Genomic DNA, 6,000 nt, shown 5'->3' with positions numbered 1-6,000 from the left:
AGTGTCGTATTGAGCTTAGTGAAGGAAACTCCATAGCTCTCTCCACAACCGTAGGAAAAATGTTGACAAATGCTGATTTTAGATCATGTAGTTCATCATATTTGGTAGCTCATAAATAAGTTCCATTAAATCTTGGTCTTACAATACCAATGTATGATTGATATGTATTTTCTTAAAAACAAATATTACATTCAATTGATGTCCTGTGGCGTGGGACATTGTCCGTTCTATTTTCATATGAATTTTACGATTTTATCTTAAAAATACGCCTTGTTAGGAAAATGAGACCTTAGCTTGGACTTACAAGCCTCCATGCTCCTATCTGCAATTAATATGGGACGCTTGCCTACATCATCATGATAATTTTTTATTATAAATTCATTAGGCTTATATGATGTCAGAGCGGATAATATCTAACCCAAGGGGACACAAGCGCAAGTTACATCAAATTCAAACACGTAAAATCAGTGTGATACCAAAGTAGAAGATTTTCAGTCGAATATGTTAGATTAGCATTGTACTTCCCTCCCTCTCTCTCTAGAAAAGAAGAGAAAAGTTGCTGATAATTTAGATTATGAAATGAATTAGGATAGATTAAGTGAGAAATTTGTAGTTTAGCGTCATGAAAACAGAGAGGCCAAAACTAGATAGACTAAAAGATGCAGTGTGGAGGAGTCTTGTACATGTGATTCTGTCACCTTCAAGCACATGTAATAAGCGCGCACATGACTTCTACCCCACCCCCATAAGCTAAGGTCCTAAATTAAGTCCAAGTACCTTTCATCTAATTATGTGGAAGACCTACATTTATATATATATATATGAGATCGTGTATCTGGGATTGGAAATATTCTTTTCTTAGATTATATTCCCCACAAACAAGTGATTGATTGATTGGTGCAGAAATTAATTAATTGAATTAAATATTTCAGATGGAACATACTTGATATATATTTATATTGATATACAAAATAGATATATGTCATAGAATATTATAATGACTATGTGATTAATTAGATTTTATTGTTTGTGATTGTTAGTCAGCTGTAAGAATTTTTTAGTTGCTGCACACAATATAGGGCAATTTCCCTTCACAGGTTTGTGGGGTGGTAACTATATCGACTAGTTATGTATAATGTAATAATTCCCTCCGACGGTTTGTGAGTCGTTGATCGGCTAACGGCTATTGATCGAGACTCTTAAGTCACATGATATAACGCCATCTTTCTTGATAGGTGGGGTGGCAATTAACGATCAACTATACATAAAAACAATTTTCTGGAATAAATTTTTGGAATGGCGATTGTTAACTAACTATAAAAAGAACTCTAATTGCTGCACAATGTAAGCACAATCCTTTCTAACTTACTTTTGACTGATTATACATAAACACAATCCTCCATTATAAGTTTGTGACGATTGTAAGCCAACTATTACACTCTAGACATTATAAGATATCGATGAATTCAATACTCACTAACAGATTTGTGGGATGACAATTGTTATCAACTATAGAAATTCAATCGCCACATAACGGAAGCACAATATTTCATAACAAGTTTGTAGAGTGTTATAAATTTTTTTTTTTGGGCACAATTCTTGATAATAGGTATATAAAGTTTAATTTCTATTTTTCTATATTTAAAATGAAAAATAAAGATATATATATATATATATATATATATAGGTGGGGAGATTGGGAATCCAGAGAGAATGAGGGGCACAAGAATGAGATTATTAGACAAGATTGATGGATCTGTCTTGTACATAAAAGTCCTACTTGTCAGGTGTTGACATGTGACCTCAACACAATAATCTTAAGTTGAAGGATCTGAAGATGAAGAAGGGAGGGGGTCACTTCCTACATCTTATCTTTGCCACACCGCTCGAATCATGCCAATATCTTTGACTATGACTTTTAGCTACTTCCACTATGTTTCCATTATTCACGCCCTTCGAATCAAATTAATTATATGATAAATATAATATATTTTTTTATATAATTTAAAAAATTATATAATAAATATAATTTATTTATTATAAAAATAATAATTTTGTATAATATACTTACGATTTAATTCAATCAAATATGATTTGAATAAAAAAAAAATTCACGTACTATGTACTTAATTATACATCACCAACATTTTTAATATTTGAATGTATTTATAGTTTTGCAAAAGATAAAAAGTCTGACCTAAAAGAATGTCGTTGTACCTTACTCTAAATATTTTTGCAAGGTACTTTTCATTCTTATAGACGAAATAAAATTTGTCATACAAAAGTTTTTGCAAATAATTTTTTTTTTAAACTTGTATCCAATTCAAACTTTTCTTTTTATTTCACATTAAATGGTGATAAGACACTCAACACGATAATATCTGAATAAAGGTATTTAAAAAAAGCACATGACCACGTTTCCACAAAAGGAGTTAGCCGATGATGTTGGTGTACAATTATTTATGCATGGCAAATATTGCAACAACTTTTGTTAGATATTATTTACTTTAACAAAAAGCTATATATCTATATATATCTATATACATATATATGATTTTATCTTAAAAAGACATCTCACGTGAAAAACAGCTCATGAGGATTAATGCCTGGCTCGATTCTTCCTTCATCGTGCAATATGAACATGTATTGTAAGGTTTCGAATTCTTTGTATCATTACATGATCTAGAAAATGCATTATCATATGGTATAAAAAAGAAAAAAGATAACTTCGTACTAAAAAATTAAAAATTCATCAATTTTCATAAAATAAATTTAAAATAATATTAAAAATTATCCAAATAAATATAATGAATTTACTAATAACATTTTAAATTTTTTAATTTCGAATTTAGTAACTCAAACACAGGAAAGTCAAACTTTGTTATAAAGTTTGTCGGAGATTTATGTACATAATATTGGAAAGATCATCCAAATAACAAACTAATTAGTGAGACATGACCCTAAGAACTAGTCAATATATATATATATATATATATATATATATATTAGTATATATATAACACATGCGGAGTCAAAAAAAAAATGATTGCATATACATGAAAATTAATGATAAGCCATACGTGTGATTGTTGATGAATTAGTGTTAAATTAAAGAGTTAATTTCATTTATTAGAACCCTTTTAAAAAATATGAAATTACATTTTTTCCTAATATAATTTCAAAATTACACTTACACTCCCTCCTAAAATTCTCCTTTTCTTTCCATTAGAATTTGGACAAAAAATGCTGACTTTAGTAAAAAAAAAAAAAATACATAAAATTTAAATTTAACCCTCATTCAACATTCCCCTAATAATATTTTATACTTGAAATTGGATAAATGTAATATATATAAAATAAAAAATGTGTACTTGTAATAAAATATTACTTTCAAATTATGACCATTGAATATAAAATAGCCGTAATTGATTAATAGAAAAACTAGTTATCTTTTGGTACCTTTTGTACTTTCTATATATGGATTGAGGTGTATACCATTGCGGCATCTATTTCTTAAAACTATTTTGTCTTGTTCAGTTACTTCACGTAGTGCTTCAAGGAATAGATGCAATAATGGTATGCATCTCACTCCATACAAGAGAAGAAAATACAAAAAATAATACTAGTTTTTACATTAATAAACGGTTATTTCTATTCAATGGTGATAACTCGAATTATTATTTTTTATTATATATATGTTTATATTTATCCCATTATATAAAAAATATTATTAAGAGAATGTCGAATGACAATTGAAAATTTATGTAATATTTTATTGATGTCAATATTTTCTGTCTAGACCTAAAAAAAGAAATTCATTACATAGATAATCTTATAGGAAGTGTAACTATAATTTTAAAATTAAAAAAAAAATGTAAATTTATGTTTTTAGAAAGGATCGAAATATTAATTCTAAATTAGATGAGGGCAATTCACACTTTTTAATGTGAAAAGAAAAACAACAATAGTATCACAGAAACTCAACACTTCAATCATCAAATCACAAAAGGAAGTTCGAAATATTCTTTTAGGGCAAGATAAATGTTTCGGTCATGTTATTTTAAGAGTAAATTTAAAACTTTAACAGGACAAGAATTTAAGGGTTGATTTGGGCCAAGATCTTGAGTGATTTGGTTGATCTGAACTGCGAATGGGGTCATAAGGTTGTCAGATAGATTCTTAAGATGGGCTCCATAATAGGTCCTCAATATGAATAATCAGGTTGACTTGCAAAAATAGTCGTTACACTTGTTCGAATGTTCCCAAATTAAAATTTCTTTATATTTAAATTAGAATTTGTTCAAAAAAAAGTACAATTGTGTCTGAATCTCTTAAATACAAATATGTCTTATGGAGTCAGACATATCTTTTAAACTAGTGTGTGTGGCCACCAAAAGTTGTGTGCAATTAATTTAAAATATTAAAATATAATTATTATATTTTCAAAATTATATATTTTAGTTAAATAAATAAAAGTATTAAAAAAATAGAGGTTGTGAGTAGTTACTTCAAAAAAAAAAATAAGTGGGAGAAGAAAAAACATAAAAGTTGAGAGAGAGGAAAAACTGGAGGTTGAGAAAAAAGAAAAAGAAAATGCTGAAATAATTAAATAAAATAAAAAATAGCAGATTAAAAACCAAAAAAGTGCTCTCCCTAAATAATATAGTATAGATAATGTATGGAGTCACGAGCCATGCTGGTATTCTTTGATGGTTTAAGTATCAAGAACATATTGTGGATATTGTGTGATTTGTGTTTATAATTAAATTTCAGAATAATTTTGCTCAGAAAATATCAATAGATTGTATTATCACAATATTAAAGTTAGAAAATAAACTAATAAAGCTATAAATTAGAAGGTTCTCCGATAGAGAGTCACGACACTTGTCGTTGTCCTAAAATCATGATTACCTCTCTCCTTGCAGGTTTTAATGGTTGAACGTGACCTTAAGATAAAATCCTATTAGTTCTCAACAGTGTCTCTCATCCCAAATCGCAATTCCCACATCATTTCTGTTAAATAATTATGGCTCAAACCAAAGTTTGGGCCCTTGCACTGGACGACCAAACTACTTAAGGCCCACTGGGCCGCCTAATCCACTAACCCGACCCACTACCAGGTTTGACCCGGTTACCTAAATACTTATACCCTATCTCTGATTAACCCTAATCCATTCCCCCTCATTCTCTTCCCGACTGCTCTTCTCCTTCCCTAACCCTTAGGGTTCTCCCCATAACCTTTGGGCTTCTGTGTTCTTACCTTCCCCAATAATGACAGTTAACGTGCCATTAGTAGACAGCCTCTTTATATGGCTGGTTTATTATGGCTCAAGGTTAACAAGTTAATCAATCCTCTTCTTCTTCCTCTATTATGTGAAATACGCTAAAAGCCTTTGTGGATCAAACCTTTGTGGTTCTCTAATAAAACTTTTTGTTGCATTCCTCTATTGATTCTGGTGGAACCTTAGTGGTTCAGAAAGCCTTTGTGGCTTTAAGTTGTTTGAGCAACCGTGTAAGGGTTGTGGCCTTCCTGAGCCGTAAAATTGTCCCATGTCCCCTGCTCCTTTATCTTACAGTTTTTGGATTTATTCCTTGTATCAGTTTTTTTGTTTATTAGAAATCTTGTAATTTGTTACAGGAAGGCTTGTAATTATTTTTTAAGTTTCTGTAATCCTTTTATATTGTAATTTGCTGGAGGTCGATCTACTTCTTACAATTTCTAACTAGTGTGGAGTGTGCAAAATTAATCTAAATAACAATGTTATTTTAAAAAATATACTTCAATTCAATAAATTAAAATGAAAAAACGAAAAAAGGAGAGGAAGTTCTATATAAGCATTAAAAAAGTTAGAAGTGCATGAAAATTGAGAAAAAAAGATAGAAGAGTAAGATATTTGGTAAAATAATATATTAAAAATTAAAAGGATAAAAATATCACACCAAATTTTGAGGACAACATTTTTCAGTAATGATTAAGCAATAAAAGCACACCCCAATATT

Source organism: Sesamum indicum, linkage group LG8, assembly GCF_026168435.1.
Source record: "Sesamum indicum cultivar Baizhima isolate 11 linkage group LG8, ASM2616843v1, whole genome shotgun sequence".
Lineage (NCBI taxonomy): Eukaryota > Viridiplantae > Streptophyta > Magnoliopsida > Lamiales > Pedaliaceae > Sesamum > Sesamum indicum.
The sequence above is the reverse complement of the archived record's forward strand: the minus strand, read 5'-3'. Positions refer to the sequence as shown.